This window comes from Pseudophryne corroboree, chromosome 3 (assembly GCF_028390025.1).
Source record: "Pseudophryne corroboree isolate aPseCor3 chromosome 3, aPseCor3.hap2, whole genome shotgun sequence".
Taxonomy (NCBI): domain Eukaryota; kingdom Metazoa; phylum Chordata; class Amphibia; order Anura; family Myobatrachidae; genus Pseudophryne; species Pseudophryne corroboree.
The window spans coordinates 133,238,224-133,255,339 of NC_086446.1; the positions used below are offsets into that span (position 1 = coordinate 133,238,224).

The following is a 17,116-nucleotide window of genomic DNA, read 5'->3' on the forward strand; positions in this document are numbered from 1 at the left end:
CATCTACACGGAATAGCCCTGAATTTACCAATGTGTATCTCCTTGCAAAAGGAAGATATGGGAAAGGAAAAGCTGTCTTTTACCTTTGCATTTTTCTCCCAAACTAAGGACACTAGAGAGAAAATTTTAAAGCCTCCTGTTAGGCCTTCATCTACACAGCATAACCCTCAATTTACCAGTGTGTATCTCCTTGCAAAAGGAAGATATGGGCAAGGAAAAGCTGGTTTGTACCTTTGCATTTTTCTCCCAAACTAAGGACACTAGAGAGAAAATTTTAAAGCCTCCTGTTAGGCCTTCATCTACACAGCATAACCCTGAATTTACCAGTGTGTATCTCCTTGCAAAAGGAAGATATGGGCAAGGAAAAGCTGTCTTGTACCTTTGCATTTATCTCCCAAACTAAGGACACTAGAGAGAAAATTTGAAAGCCTGCTGTTAGGCCTTCATCTACACTGCATAACCCTCAATTTACCAGTGTGTATCTCCTTGCAAAAGGAAGATATGGGCAAGGAAAAGCTGTCTTGTACCTTTGCATTTTTCTCCCAAACTAAGGACACTAGAGAGAAAATTTTAAAGCCTCCTGTTAGGCCTTCATCTACACGGAATAGCCCTGAATTTACCAATGTGTATCTCCTTGCAAAAGGAAGATATGGGCAAGGAAAAGCTGTTTTGTACCTTTGCATTTTTCTCCCAAACTAAGGACACTAGAGAGAAAATTTTAAAGCCTCCTGTTAGGCCTTCATCTACACGGAATAGCCCTGAATTTACCAATGTGTATCTCCTTGCAAAAGGAAGATATGGGAAAGGAAAAGCTGTCTTTTACCTTTGCATTTTTCTCCCAAACTAAGGACACTAGAGAGAAAATTTTAAAGCCTCCTGTTAGGCCTTCATCTACACAGCATAACCCTGAATTTACCAGTGTGTATCTCCTTGCAAAAGGAAGATATGGGCAAGGAAAAGCTGTCTTGTACCTTTGCATTTTTCTCCCAAACTAAGGACACTAGAGAGAAAATTTGAAAGCCTGCTGTTAGGCCTTCATCTACACTGCATAACCCTCAATTTACCAGTGTGTATCTCCTTGCAAAAGGAAGATATGGGCAAGGAAAAGCTGTCTTGTACCTTTGCATTTTTCTCCCAAACTAAGGACACTAGAGAGAAAATTTTGAAACCTCCTGTTAGGCCTTCATCTACACGGAATAGCCCTGAATTTAGCAATGTGTATCTCCTTGCAAAAGGAAGATATGGGCAAGGAAAAGCTGTCTTGTACCTTTGCATTTTTCTCCCAAACTAAGGACACTAGAGAGAAAATTTTAAAGACGCCTGTTTGGCCTTCATCTACACGGAATAGCCCTGAATTTACCAATGTGTATCTCCTTGCAAAAGGAAGATATGGGCAAGGAAAAGCTGTTTTGTACCTTTGCATTTTTCTCCCAAACTAAGGAAACTAGAGAGAAAATTTTAAAGCCTCCTTTTAGGCCTTCATCTACACGGAATAGACCTGAATTTACCAATGTGTATCTCCTTGCAAAAGGAAGATAGGGGCAAGGAAAAGCTGGTTTGTACCTTTGCATTTTTCTCCCAAACTAAGGACACTAGAGAGAAAATTTAAAAGCCTCCTGTTAGGCCTTCGTCTACACTGCATAACCCTCAATTTACCAGTGTGTATCTCCTTGCAAAAGGAAGATATGGGCAAGGAAAAGCAGTTTTGTACCTTTGCATTTTTCTCCCAATCTAAGGACACTAGAGAGAAAATGTTAAAGCCTCCTGTTAGGCCTTCATCTGCACTGCATAACCCTCAATTTACCAGTGTGTATCTCCTTGCAAAAGGAAGATATGGGCAAGGAAAAGCTGTCTTGTACCTTTGCATTTTTCTCCCAAACTAAGGACACTAGAGAGAAAATTTTAAAGCCTCTTGTTAGGCCTTCATCTACATGGAATAGCCCTGAATTTACCAATGTGTATCTCCTTGCAAAAGGAAGATATGGGCAAGGAAAAGCTGTTTTGTACCTTTGCATTTTTCTCCCAAACTAAGGACACTAGAGAGAAAATTTTAAAGCCTCCTGTTAGGCCTTCATCTACACGGAATAGCCCTGAATTTACCAATGTGTATCTCCTTGCAAAAGGAAGATATGGGAAAGGAAAAGCTGTCTTTTACCTTTGCATTTTTCTCCCAAACTAAGGACACTAGAGAGAAAATTTTAAAGCCTCCTGTTAGGCCTTCATCTACACAGCATAACCCTGAATTTACCAGTGTGTATCTCCTTGCAAAAGGAAGATATGGGCAAGGAAAAGCTGTCTTGTACCTTTGCATTTTTCTCCCAAACTAAGGACACTAGAGAGAAAATTTGAAAGCCTGCTGTTAGGCCTTCATCTACACTGCATAACCCTCAATTTACCAGTGTGTATCTCCTTGCAAAAGGAACATATGGGCAAGGAAAAGCAGTTTTGTACCTTTGCATTTTTCTCCCAGTCTAAGGACACTAGAGAGAAAATGTTAAAGCCTCCTGCTAGGCCTTCATCTGCACTGCATAACCCTCAATTTACCAGTGTGTATCTCCTTGCAAAAGGAAGATATGGGCAAGGAAAAGCTGTCTTGTACCTTTGCATTTTTCTCCCAAACTAAGGACCCTAGAGAGAAAATTTTAAAGCCTCCTGTTAGGCCTTCATCTACACGGAATAGCCCTGAATTTACCAATGTGTATCTCCTTGCAAAAGGAAGATATGGGCAAGGAAAAGCTGTTTTGTACCTTTGCATTTTTCTCCCAAACTAAGGACACTAGAGAGAAAATTTTAAAGCCTCCTGTTAGGCCTTCATCTACACGGAATAGCCCTGAATTTACCAATGTGTATCTCCTTGCAAAAGCAAGATATGGGAAAGGAAAAGCTGTCTTGTACCTTTGCATTTTTCTCCCAAACTAAGGACACTAGAGAGAAAATTTTAAAGCCTCCTGTTAGGCCTTCATCTACACTGCATAACCCTAAATTTTCCAGTGTGTATCTCCTTGCAAAAGGAAGATATGGGCAAGGAAAAGCTGGTTTGTACCTTTGCATTTTTCTCCCAAACTAAGGACACTAGAGAGAAAATTTAAAAGCCTCCTGTTAGGCCTTCGTCTACACTGCATAACCCTCAATTTACCAGTGTGTATCTCCTTGCAAAAGGAAGATATGGGCAAGGAAAAGCAGTTTTGTACCTTTGCATTTTTCTCCCAATCTAAGGACACTAGAGAGAAAATGTTAAAGCCTCCTGTTAGGCCTTCATCTGCACTGCATAACCCTCAATTTACCAGTGTGTATCTCCTTGCAAAAGGAAGATATGGGCAAGGAAAAGCTGTCTTGTACCTTTGCATTTTTCTCCCAAACTAAGGACACTAGAGAGAAAATTTTAAAGCCTCCTGTTAGGCCTTCATCTACATGGAATAGCCCTGAATTTACCAATGTGTATCTCCTTGCAAAAGGAAGATATGGGCAAGGAAAAGCTGTTTTGTACCTTTGCATTTTTCTCCCAAACTAAGGACACTAGAGAGAAAATTTTAAAGCCTCCTGTTAGGCCTTCATCTACACGGAATAGCCCTGAATTTACCAATGTGTATCTCCTTGCAAAAGGAAGATATGGGAAAGGAAAAGCTGTCTTTTACCTTTGCATTTTTCTCCCAAACTAAGGACACTAGAGAGAAAATTTTAAAGCCTCCTGTTAGGCCTTCATCTACACAGCATAACCCTGAATTTACCAGTGTGTATCTCCTTGCAAAAGGAAGATATGGGCAAGGAAAAGCTGTCTTGTACCTTTGCATTTTTCTCCCAAACTAAGGACACTAGAGAGAAAATTTGAAAGCCTGCTGTTAGGCCTTCATCTACACTGCATAACCCTCAATTTACCAGTGTGTATCTCCTTGCAAAAGGAAGATATGGGCAAGGAAAAGCTGTCTTGTACCTTTGCATTTTTCTCCCAAACTAAGGACACTAGAGAGAAAATTTTAAAGCCTCCTTTTAGGCCTTCATCTACACGGAATAGACCTGAATTTACCAATGTGTATCTCCTTGCAAAAGGAAGATATGGGCAAGGAAAAGCTGGTTTGTACCTTTGCATTTTTCTCCCAAACTAAGGACACTAGAGAGAAAATTTTAAAGCCTCCTGTTAGGCCTTCATCTACACAGCATAACCCTGAATTTACCAGTGTGTATCTCCTTGCAAAAGGAAGATATGGGCAAGGAAAAGCTGTCTTGTACCTTTGCATTTTTCTCCCAAACTAAGGACACTAGAGAGAAAATTTGAAAGCCTGCTGTTAGGCCTTCATCTACACTGCATAACCCTCAATTTACCAGTGTGTATCTCCTTGCAAAAGGAAGATATGGGCAAGGAAAAGCAGTTTTGTACCTTTGCATTTTTCTCCCAGTCTAAGGACACTAGAGAGAAAATGTTAAAGCCTCCTGTTAGGCCTTCATCTGCACTGCATAACCCTCAATTTACCAGTGTGTATCTCCTTGCAAAAGGAAGATATGGGCAAGGAAAAGCAGTTTTGTACCTTTGCATTTTTCTCCCAATCTAAGGACACTAGAGAGAAAATGTTAAAGCCTCCTGTTAGGCCTTCATCTGCACTGCATAACCCTCAATTTACCAGTGTGTATCTCCTTGCAAAAGGAAGATATGGGCAAGGAAAAGCTGTCTTGTACCTTTGCATTTTTCTCCCAAACTAAGGACACTAGAGAGAAAATTTTAAAGCCTCCTGTTAGGCCTTCATCTACATGGAATAGCCCTGAATTTACCAATGTGTATCTCCTTGCAAAAGGAAGATATGGGCAAGGAAAAGCTGTTTTGTACCTTTGCATTTTTCTCCCAAACTAAGGACACTAGAGAGAAAATTTTAAAGCCTCCTGTTAGGCCTTCATCTACACGGAATAGCCCTGAATTTACCAATGTGTATCTCCTTGCAAAAGGAAGATATGGGAAAGGAAAAGCTGTCTTTTACCTTTGCATTTTTCTCCCAAACTAAGGACACTAGAGAGAAAATTTTAAAGCCTCCTGTTAGGCCTTCATCTACACAGCATAACCCTCAATTTACCAGTGTGTATCTCCTTGCAAAAGGAAGATATGGGCAAGGAAAAGCTGGTTTGTACCTTTGCATTTTTCTCCCAAACTAAGGACACTAGAGAGAAAATTTTAAAGCCTCCTGTTAGGCCTTCATCTACACAGCATAACCCTGAATTTACCAGTGTGTATCTCCTTGCAAAAGGAAGATATGGGCAAGGAAAAGCTGTCTTGTACCTTTGCATTTATCTCCCAAACTAAGGACACTAGAGAGAAAATTTGAAAGCCTGCTGTTAGGCCTTCATCTACACTGCATAACCCTCAATTTACCAGTGTGTATCTCCTTGCAAAAGGAAGATATGGGCAAGGAAAAGCAGTTTTGTACCTTTGCATTTTTCTCCCAGTCTAAGGACACTAGAGAGAAAATGTTAAAGCCTCCTGTTAGGCCTTTATCTGCACTGCATAACCCTCAATTTACCAGTGTGTATCTCCTTGCAAAAGGAAGATATGGGCAAGGAAAAGCTGTCTTGTACCTTTGCATTTTTCTCCCAAACTAAGGACACTAGAGAGAAAATTTTAAAGCCTCCTGTTAGGCCTTCATCTACACGGAATAGCCCTGAATTTACCAATGTGTATCTCCTTGCAAAAGGAAGATATGGGCAAGGAAAAGCTGTTTTGTACCTTTGCATTTTTCTCCCAAACTAAGGACACTAGAGAGAAAATTTTAAAGCCTCCTGTTAGGCCTTCATCTACACGGAATAGCCGTGAATTTACCAATGTGTATCTCCTTGCAAAAGGAAGATATGGGAAAGGAAAAGCTGTCTTTTACCTTTGCATTTTTCTCCCAAACTAAGGACACTAGAGAGAAAATTTTAAAGCCTCCTGTTAGGCCTTCATCTACACAGCATAACCCTGAATTTACCAGTGTGTATCTCCTTGCAAAAGGAAGATATGGGCAAGGAAAAGCTGTCTTGTACCTTTGCATTTTTCTCCCAAACTAAGGACACTAGAGAGAAAATTTGAAAGCCTGCTGTTAGGCCTTCATCTACACTGCATAACCCTCAATTTACCAGTGTGTATCTCCTTGCAAAAGGAAGATATGGGCAAGGAAAAGCTGTCTTGTACCTTTGCATTTTTCTCCCAAACTAAGGACACTAGAGAGAAAATTTTAAAGCCTCCTTTTAGGCCTTCATCTACACGGAATAGACCTGAATTTACCAATGTGTATCTCCTTGCAAAAGGAAGATATGGGCAAGGAAAAGCTGGTTTGTACCTTTGCATTTTTCTCCCAAACTAAGGACACTAGAGAGAAAATTTTAAAGCCTCCTGTTAGGCCTTCATCTACACAGCATAACCCTGAATTTACCAGTGTGTATCTCCTTGCAAAAGGAAGATATGGGCAAGGAAAAGCTGTCTTGTACCTTTGCATTTTTCTCCCAAACTAAGGACACTAGAGAGAAAATTTGAAAGCCTGCTGTTAGGCCTTCATCTACACTGCATAACCCTCAATTTACCAGTGTGTATCTCCTTGCAAAAGGAAGATATGGGCAAGGAAAAGCAGTTTTGTACCTTTGCATTTTTCTCCCAGTCTAAGGACACTAGAGAGAAAATGTTAAAGCCTCCTGTTAGGCCTTCATCTGCACTGCATAACCCTCAATTTACCAGTGTGTATCTCCTTGCAAAAGGAAGATATGGGCAAGGAAAAGCTGTCTTGTACCTTTGCATTTTTCTCCCAAACTAAGGACACTAGAGAGAAAATTTTAAAGCCTCCTGTTAGGCCTTCATCTACACGGAATAGCCCTGAATTTACCAATGTGTATCTCCTTGCAAAAGGAAGATATGGGCAAGGAAAAGCTGTTTTGTACCTTTGCATTTTTCTCCCAAACTAAGGACACTAGAGAGAAAATTTTAAAGCCTCCTGTTAGGCCTTCATCTACACGGAATAGCCCTGAATTTACCAATGTGTATCTCCTTGCAAAAGGAAGATATGGGAAAGGAAAAGCTGTCTTGTACCTTTGCATTTTTCTCCCAAACTAAGGACACTAGAGATAAAATTTTAAAGCCTCCTGTTAGGCCTTCATCTACACTGCATAACCCTAAATTTTCCAGTGTGTATCTCCTTGCAAAAGGAAGATATGGGCTAGGAAAAGCTGTCTTGTACCTTTGCATTTTTCTCCCAAACTAAGGACACTAGAGAGAAAATTTTAAAGCCTCCTGTTAGGCCTTCATCTACACTGGATAACCCTCAATTTACCAGTGTGTATCTCCTTGCAAAAGGAAGATATAGGCAAGGAAAAGCTGTCTTGTACCTTTGCATTTTTCTCCCAAACTAAGGACACTAGAGAGAAAATTTTAAAGCATCCTGTTAGGCCTTCATCTACACTGCATAACCCTCAATTTACCAGTGTGTATCTCCTTGCAAAAGGAAGATATGGGCAAGGAAAAGCTGTCTTGTACCTTTGCATTTTTCTCCCAAACTAAGGACACTAGAGAGAAAATTTTAAAGCCTCCTGTTAGGCCTTCATCTACACGGAATAGCCCTGAATTTACCAATGTGTATCTCCTTGCAAAAGGAAGATATGGGAAAGGAAAAGCTGTCTTTTACCTTTGCATTTTTCTCCCAAACTAAGGACACTAGAGAGAAAATTTTAAAGCCTCCTGTTAGGCCTTCATCTACACAGCATAACCCTCAATTTACCAGTGTGTATCTCCTTGCAAAAGGAAGATATGGGCAAGGAAAAGCTGGTTTGTACCTTTGCATTTTTCTCCCAAACTAAGGACACTAGAGAGAAAATTTTAAAGCCTCCTGTTAGGCCTTCATCTACACAGCATAACCCTGAATTTACCAGTGTGTATCTCCTTGCAAAAGGAAGATATGGGCAAGGAAAAGCTGTCTTGTACCTTTGCATTTTTCTCCCAAACTAAGGACACTAGAGAGAAAATTTTAAAGCCTCCTTTTAGGCCTTCATCTACACGGAATAGACCTGAATTTACCAATGTGTATCTCCTTGCAAAAGGAAGATATGGGCAAGGAAAAGCTGGTTTGTACCTTTGCATTTTTCTCCCAAACTAAGGACACTAGAGAGAAAATTTTAAAGCCTCCTGTTAGGCCTTCATCTACACAGCATAACCCTGAATTTACCAGTGTGTATCTCCTTGCAAAAGGAAGATATGGGCAAGGAAAAGCTGTCTTGTACCTTTGCATTTTTCTCCCAAACTAAGGACACTAGAGAGAAAATTTGAAAGCCTGCTGTTAGGCCTTCATCTACACTGCATAACCCTCAATTTACCAGTGTGTATCTCCTTGCAAAAGGAAGATATGGGCAAGGAAAAGCAGTTTTGTACCTTTGCATTTTTCTCCCAGTCTAAGGACACTAGAGAGAAAATGTTAAAGCCTCCTGTTAGGCCTTCATCTGCACTGCATAACCCTCAATTTACCAGTGTGTATCTCCTTGCAAAAGGAAGATATGGGCAAGGAAAAGCTGTCTTGTACCTTTGCATTTTTCTCCCAAACTAAGGACACTAGAGAGAAAATTTTAAAGCCTCCTGTTAGGCCTTCATCTACACGGAATAGCCCTGAATTTACCAATGTGTATCTCCTTGCAAAAGGAAGATATGGGCAAGGAAAAGCTGTTTTGTACCTTTGCATTTTTCTCCCAAACTAAGGACACTAGAGAGAAAATTTTAAAGCCTCCTGTTAGGCCTTCATCTACACGGAATAGCCCTGAATTTACCAATGTGTATCTCCTTGCAAAAGGAAGATATGGGAAAGGAAAAGCTGTCTTGTACCTTTGCATTTTTCTCCCAAACTAAGGACACTAGAGATAAAATTTTAAAGCCTCCTGTTAGGCCTTCATCTACACTGCATAACCCTAAATTTTCCAGTGTGTATCTCCTTGCAAAAGGAAGATATGGGCTAGGAAAAGCTGTCTTGTACCTTTGCATTTTTCTCCCAAACTAAGGACACTAGAGAGAAAATTTTAAAGCCTCCTGTTAGGCCTTCATCTACACTGGATAACCCTCAATTTACCAGTGTGTATCTCCTTGCAAAAGGAAGATATAGGCAAGGAAAAGCTGTCTTGTACCTTTGCATTTTTCTCCCAAACTAAGGACACTAGAGAGAAAATTTTAAAGCATCCTGTTAGGCCTTCATCTACACTGCATAACCCTCAATTTACCAGTGTGTATCTCCTTGCAAAAGGAAGATATGGGCAAGGAAAAGCTGTCTTGTACCTTTGCATTTTTCTCCCAAACTAAGGACACTAGAGAGAAAATTTTAAAGCCTCCTGTTAGGCCTTCATCTACACGGAATAGCCCTGAATTTACCAATGTGTATCTCCTTGCAAAAGGAAGATATGGGAAAGGAAAAGCTGTCTTTTACCTTTGCATTTTTCTCCCAAACTAAGGACACTAGAGAGAAAATTTTAAAGCCTCCTGTTAGGCCTTCATCTACACAGCATAACCCTCAATTTACCAGTGTGTATCTCCTTGCAAAAGGAAGATATGGGCAAGGAAAAGCTGGTTTGTACCTTTGCATTTTTCTCCCAAACTAAGGACACTAGAGAGAAAATTTGAAAGCCTGCTGTTAGGCCTTCATCTACACTGCATAACCCTCAATTTACCAGTGTGTATCTCCTTGCAAAAGGAAGATATGGGCAAGGAAAAGCAGTTTTGTACCTTTGCATTTTTCTCCCAGTCTAAGGACACTAGAGAGAAAATGTTAAAGCCTCCTGTTAGGCCTTCATCTGCACTGCATAACCCTCAATTTACCAGTGTGTATCTCCTTGCAAAAGGAAGATATGGGCAAGGAAAAGCTGTCTTGTACCTTTGCATTTTTCTCCCAAACTAAGGACACTAGAGAGAAAATTTTAAAGCCTCCTGTTAGGCCTTCATCTACACGGAATAGCCCTGAATTTACCAATGTGTATCTCCTTGCAAAAGGAAGATATGGGCAAGGAAAAGCTGTTTTGTACCTTTGCATTTTTCTCCCAAACTAAGGACACTAGAGAGAAAATTTTAAAGCCTCCTGTTAGGCCTTCATCTACACGGAATAGCCGTGAATTTACCAATGTGTATCTCCTTGCAAAAGGAAGATATGGGAAAGGAAAAGCTGTCTTTTACCTTTGCATTTTTCTCCCAAACTAAGGACACTAGAGAGAAAATTTTAAAGCCTCCTGTTAGGCCTTCATCTACACAGCATAACCCTGAATTTACCAGTGTGTATCTCCTTGCAAAAGGAAGATATGGGCAAGGAAAAGCTGTCTTGTACCTTTGCATTTTTCTCCCAAACTAAGGACACTAGAGAGAAAATTTGAAAGCCTGCTGTTAGGCCTTCATCTACACTGCATAACCCTCAATTTACCAGTGTGTATCTCCTTGCAAAAGGAAGATATGGGCAAGGAAAAGCTGTCTTGTACCTTTGCATTTTTCTCCCAAACTAAGGACACTAGAGAGAAAATTTTAAAGCCTCCTTTTAGGCCTTCATCTACACGGAATAGACCTGAATTTACCAATGTGTATCTCCTTGCAAAAGGAAGATATGGGCAAGGAAAAGCTGGTTTGTACCTTTGCATTTTTCTCCCAAACTAAGGACACTAGAGAGAAAATTTTAAAGCCTCCTGTTAGGCCTTCATCTACACGGAATAGCCCTGAATTTACCAATGTGTATCTCCTTGCAAAAGGAAGATATGGGCAAGGAAAAGCTGTTTTGTACCTTTGCATTTTTCTCCCAAACTAAGGACACTAGAGAGAAAATTTGAAAGCCTGCTGTTAGGCCTTCATCTACACTGCATAACCCTCAATTTACCAGTGTGTATCTCCTTGCAAAAGGAAGATATGGGCAAGGAAAAGCAGTTTTGTACCTTTGCATTTTTCTCCCAGTCTAAGGACACTAGAGAGAAAATGTTAAAGCCTCCTGTTAGGCCTTCATCTGCACTGCATAACCCTCAATTTACCAGTGTGTATCTCCTTGCAAAAGGAAGATATGGGCAAGGAAAAGCTGTCTTGTACCTTTGCATTTTTCTCCCAAACTAAGGACACTAGAGAGAAAATTTTAAAGCCTCCTGTTAGGCCTTCATCTACACGGAATAGCCCTGAATTTACCAATGTGTATCTCCTTGCAAAAGGAAGATATGGGCAAGGAAAAGCTGTTTTGTACCTTTGCATTTTTCTCCCAAACTAAGGACACTAGAGAGAAAATTTTAAAGCCTCCTGTTAGGCCTTCATCTACACGGAATAGCCCTGAATTTACCAATGTGTATCTCCTTGCAAAAGGAAGATATGGGAAAGGAAAAGCTGTCTTGTACCTTTGCATTTTTCTCCCAAACTAAGGACACTAGAGATAAAATTTTAAAGCCTCCTGTTAGGCCTTCATCTACACTGCATAACCCTAAATTTTCCAGTGTGTATCTCCTTGCAAAAGGAAGATATGGGCTAGGAAAAGCTGTCTTGTACCTTTGCATTTTTCTCCCAAACTAAGGACACTAGAGAGAAAATTTTAAAGCCTCCTGTTAGGCCTTCATCTACACTGGATAACCCTCAATTTACCAGTGTGTATCTCCTTGCAAAAGGAAGATATAGGCAAGGAAAAGCTGTCTTGTACCTTTGCATTTTTCTCCCAAACTAAGGACACTAGAGAGAAAATTTTAAAGCATCCTGTTAGGCCTTCATCTACACTGCATAACCCTCAATTTACCAGTGTGTATCTCCTTGCAAAAGGAAGATATGGGCAAGGAAAAGCTGTCTTGTACCTTTGCATTTTTCTCCCAAACTAAGGACACTAGAGAGAAAATTTTAAAGCCGCCTGTTAGGCCTTCATCTACACGGAATAGCCCTGAATTTACCAATGTGTATCTCGTTGCAAAAGAAAGTTATGGGCAAGGAAAAGCTGTTTTGTACCTTTGCATTTTTCTTTCAAACTAAGGACACTAGAGAGAAAATTTTAAAGCCTCCTGTTAGGCCTTCATCTACATGGAATAGAAATCAATACTTAAAAAGAAGAGTCATACCAAAAGTGTTTAAATTATGTACAAAACGTTTTGGAAGGTTAAAAAAAGTACATTAATTAACATAAATTATTAATGAGAAAGGATTTTTTTAATTATTGATTTGCTGTTTAGCAGAGAAAAACACTTTGACATCAATGACTTATTTTTTCTTAGGAAAAATAATTATGGCGGCAGTAGCTTTTGTACCAATGCCTCCAAAGAAACTGGAACCTTAATCCAGCACCTTAGACAGTGCTGAATTTTAGCTCATGCATCTGGACCATATCTTCCAGATATTGAGGAGAAAAGACTTTATTATTATTGATTATTGATTATTATTGATTTTCTTATTAGTGGAGAAAATCACTTTTCCATCTCTGACTGATGTTTTATTAGCAAAACCATGATTGCAGCAGTGGGAATCGATCCCATGCCTCAGCAGAGACTGGAGCTTATGTCCAGCATCTTAGAATGCTTGGCCATGCCACTACATGGACACTTCTGACTGAAAGCTCACTGTTCTGGATCATATAGTTGAGATTATAGGGGGAAAAAAATAGTTTTAAATCAATACTTGATAAAAAATGTCATGTTAAGTGTTTAAAATACAAAAAGTTAAGGAAGTATAAAAAGGTACAAAATTAGCAGACAATATTAAAAAGAAATAATTTTGTATTATTGATTTACTGTTTAGTGGAGAAAAACGACTTTGACATCAATGACTGTCGTTTTCTCTTGAAAAGAATTATGGCAGCAGTGGGATTTGAACCCACACCTCCGAAGAGACCAGAGCCTTAATCCAGCTCCTTAGACCGCTCGGCCATGCTACCACATGTCTAACTTGACTCCGTAGATCATAGTTTATTATTATACATATTATTTTTAAAGTTTGAGAAGACTCTTGAAATTATAATAAACTGTTTTAAAATCTAGGGTAGATAATGAACTTTTCAATTTACCAATATTTTATTTTAGCAGCTTAGTGGCCTTAGACCGCTCGGCCATGGTACCACATGGACACTCTTAGCTCACAGATCAGGGTCATATAGCTCAGATTACAGTAAAAACATTTTTTTAAATCAATACTTAAAAAGTAGAGTCATACCAAAATTGTTTAATTTATGTACAAAACGTTTTGGAAGGTTAAAAAAAGTACATAAATTAACATAAATTATTAATGAGAAAGGATTTTTTTAATTATTGTTTTGCTGTTTAGCAGAGAAAAACATTTTGACGTCAATGACTTATTTTTTCTTAGGAAAAATAATTATGGCGGCAGTAGGTTTTGTACCAATGCCTCCAAAGAAACTGGAACCTTAATCCAGCACCTTAGACAGTGCTGAATTTTAGCTCATGCATCTGGACCATATCGACCAGATATTGAGGAGAAAGGACTTTACTATTATTGATTTTCTTATTAGTGGAGAAAATCACTTTGCCATCTCTGACTGATGTTATATTAGCAAAATCATAATTGCAGCAGTGGGAATCGATCCCATTCCTCAGCAGAGACTGGAGCCTAAGTCCAGCACCTTAGAATACTTGGCCATGCCACCACATGGACACTTCTTACTGAATGCTCACAGTTCTGGATCATATAGTTGAGATTATAGGGAAAAAAATTGTTTTAAAACAATACTTGAAAAAAAGTGTCATGTTAAGTGTTTAAAATTCAAAAAGTTAAGGAAGTATAAAAAGGTACAAAATTAGCAGACAATATTAATAAGAAATAATTTTTTATATATGATTTGCTGTTTAGTGGAGAAATACGAATTTGACATCAATGACTGTCGTTTTCTCTTGAAAACATTTATGGCAGCAGTGGGATTTGAACACACGCCTCTGAAGAGACTGGAGTCTTAATCCAGCACCTTAGACCGCTCAGCCACGCTACCACATGCCCAACTTGACTCCGTTGATCATAGTTTATTATTATACATATCATTTTTAAAGTTTGAGAAGACTCTTGAAATTATAAGAAACTGTTTTAAAATCTAGGGCAGATGATGAACTGTTCAATTTACCAATATTTTATTTTAGCAGCTTAGTGGCCTTAGACCATGGTACCATATGGACACTCTTAGCTCACAGATCTGGGTCATATAGCTCAGATTACAGTAAAAACATTTTTTTTAAATCAATACTTAAAAAGAAGAGTCATACCAAAAGTGTTTAAATTATGTACAAAACATTTTGGAAGGTTAAAAAAAGTACATAAATTGACATAAAATATTAATGAGAAAGGATTTTTTTAATTATTGATTTGCTGTTTAGCAGAGAAAAACACTTTGACATCAATGACTTATTTTTTCTTAGGAAAAATAATTATGGCGGCAGTAGGTTTTGTACCAATGCCTCCAAAGAAACTGGAACCTTAATCCAGCACCTTAGACAGTGCTGAATTTTAGCTCACGCATCTGGACCATATCTTCCAGATATTGAGGAGAAAGGACTTTATTATTATTGATTTTCTTATTAGTGGAGAAAATCACTTTGCCATCTCTGACTGATGTTTTATTAGCAAAACCATGATTGCAGCAGTGGGAATCGATCCCATGCCTCAGCAGAGACTGGAGCCTAAGTTCAGCACCTTTGAATGCTTGGCCATGCCACCACATGGACACTTCTGACTGAAAGCTCACTGTTCTGGATCATATAGTTGAGATTATAGGAAAAAAAATTGTTTTAAATCAATACTTGAAAAAAAGTGTCATGTTAAGTGTTTAAAATACAAAAAGTTAAGGAAGTATAAAAAGGTACAAAATTAGCAGACAATATTAATAAGAAATAATTTTGTATTATTGATTTACTGTTTAGTGGAGAAAAACGTCTTTGACGTCAATGACTGTCGTTTTCTCTTGAAAAGAATTATGGCAGCAGTGGGATTTTAACCCACACCTCCAAAGAGACTAGAGCCTTAATCCAGCGCCCTAGACCGCTCAGCCATGCTACCTCATGTCTAATTTGACTCCTTAGATCAGGGCTGGCCAAACCAGTCCTCAAGATCTACTAACAGTTCACATTTTCCAGACCACCTAGCGGGTGCACAGGTGTAGTCATTACTAATTAAGATGTGCTGCATTCATTCCTAACTGACAATTCTACAAATCTCCAGGAGGACTGGAAAACATGAACTGTTGGTAGATCTCGAGGACCGGTTTGGCCAGCCCTGCCTTAGATCATAGTTTATTATTATACATATTATTTTTAAAGTTTGAGAAGACTCTTGAAATTATAATAAACTGTTTTAAAATCTAGGGTAGATAATGAACTTTTCAATTTACCAATATTTTATTTTAGCAGCTTAGTGGCCTTAGACCGCTCGGCCATGGTACCACATGGACACTCTTAGCTCACAGATCTGGGTCATATAGCTCAGATTACAGTAAAAACATTTTTTTAAATCAATACTTAAAAAGTAGAGTCATACCAAAATTGTTTAATTTATGTACAAAACGTTTTGGAAGGTTAAAAAAAGTACATAAATTAACATAAATTATTAATGAGAAAGGATTTTTTTAATTATTGATTTGCTGTTTAGCAGAGAAAAACACTTTGACGTCAATGACTTATTTTTTCTTAGGAAAAATAATTATGGCGGCAGTAGGTTTTGTACCAATGCCTCCAAAGAAACTGGAACCTTAATCCAGCACCTTAGACAGTGCTGAATTTTAGCTCATGCATCTGGACCATATCGACCAGATATTGAGGAGAAAGGACTTTCTTATTATTGATTTTCTTATTAGTGGAGAAAATCACTTTGCCATCTCTGACTGATGTTATATTAGCAAAATCATAATTGCAGCAGTGGGAATCGATCCCATTCCTCAGCAGAGACTGGAGCCTAAGTCCAGCACTTTAGAATGCTTGGCCATGCCACCACATGGACACTTCTTACTGAATGCTCACAGTTCTGGATCATATAGTTGAGATTATAGGGAAAAAATTTTTTTAAAACAATACTTGAAAAAAAGTGTCATGTTAAGTGTTTAAAATTCAAAAAGTTAAGGAAGTATAAAAAGGTACAAAATTAGCAGACAATATTAATAAGAAATAATTTTTTATATATGATTTGCTGTTTAGTGGAGAAAAACGAATTTGACGTCAATGACTGTCGTTTTCTCTTGAAAAGAATTATGGTAGCAGTGGGATTTGAACCCACACCTCCGAAGAGACTAGAGCCTTAATCCAGCGCCTTAGACCGCTCGGCTATGCTACCACATGTCTAACTTGACTCCGTAGATCATAGTTTATTATTATACATATTATTTTTAACGTTTGAGAAGACTCTTGAAATTATAATAAACTGTTTTAAAATCTAGGGCAGATGATGAACTTTTCAACTTACCAATATTTTATTTTAGCAGCTTAGTGGCCTTAGACCGCTCGGCCATGGTACCACATGGACACTCTTAGCTCACAGATCTGGGTCATATAGCTCAGATTACAGTAAAAACATTTTTTTTAAATCAATACTTAAAAAGAAGAGTCATACCAAAAGTGTTTAAATTATGTACAAGACGTTTTGGAAGGTTAAAAAAAGTACATAAATTAACATAAATTATTAATGAGAAAGGATTTTTTTTAATTATTGATTTGCTGTTTAGCAGAGAAAAACACTTTGGCATCAATGACTTAATTTTTCTTAGGAAAAATAATTATGGCGGTAGAAGGTTTTGTACCAATGCCTCCAAAGAAACTGGAACCTTAATGCAGCACCTTAGACAGTGCTGAATTTTAGCTCATGCATCTGGACCATATCGACCAGATATTGAGGAGAAAGGACTTTATTATTATTGATTTTCTTATTAGTGGAGAAAATCACTTTGCCATCTCTGACTGATGTTTTATTAGCAAAACCATGATTGCAGCAGTGGGAATCAATCCCATGCCTCAGCAGAGACTGGAGCCTAAGTCCAGCACCTTAGAATGCTTGGCCATGCCACCACATGGACACGTCTTACTGAAAGCTCACAGTTCTGGATAAAATAGTTGAGATTATAGGGAAAAAATTGTTTTAAAACAATACTTGAAAAAAAGTGTCATGTTAAGTGTTTAAAATACAAAAAGATAAGGAAGTATAAAAAGGTACAAAATTAGCAGA

The 17,116-nt window shown here is 38.4% G+C and overlaps 2 non-coding genes across 2 annotated transcripts; both read right to left on the reverse strand.

The window, feature by feature from the left end:
- Nucleotides 1-13,825: 13,825 nt before the first annotated feature.
- Nucleotides 13,826-13,907, reverse strand: TRNAL-AAG (transfer RNA leucine (anticodon AAG)). Its single transcript has one exon. It is a non-coding gene; the product is annotated as a tRNA-Leu (tRNA).
- Nucleotides 13,908-16,149: 2,242 nt separating this feature from the next.
- TRNAL-AAG (transfer RNA leucine (anticodon AAG)) lies at nucleotides 16,150-16,231 on the reverse strand. Its single transcript has one exon. It is a non-coding gene; the product is annotated as a tRNA-Leu (tRNA).
- Between the last annotated feature and the right edge of the window lie 885 nt (nucleotides 16,232-17,116).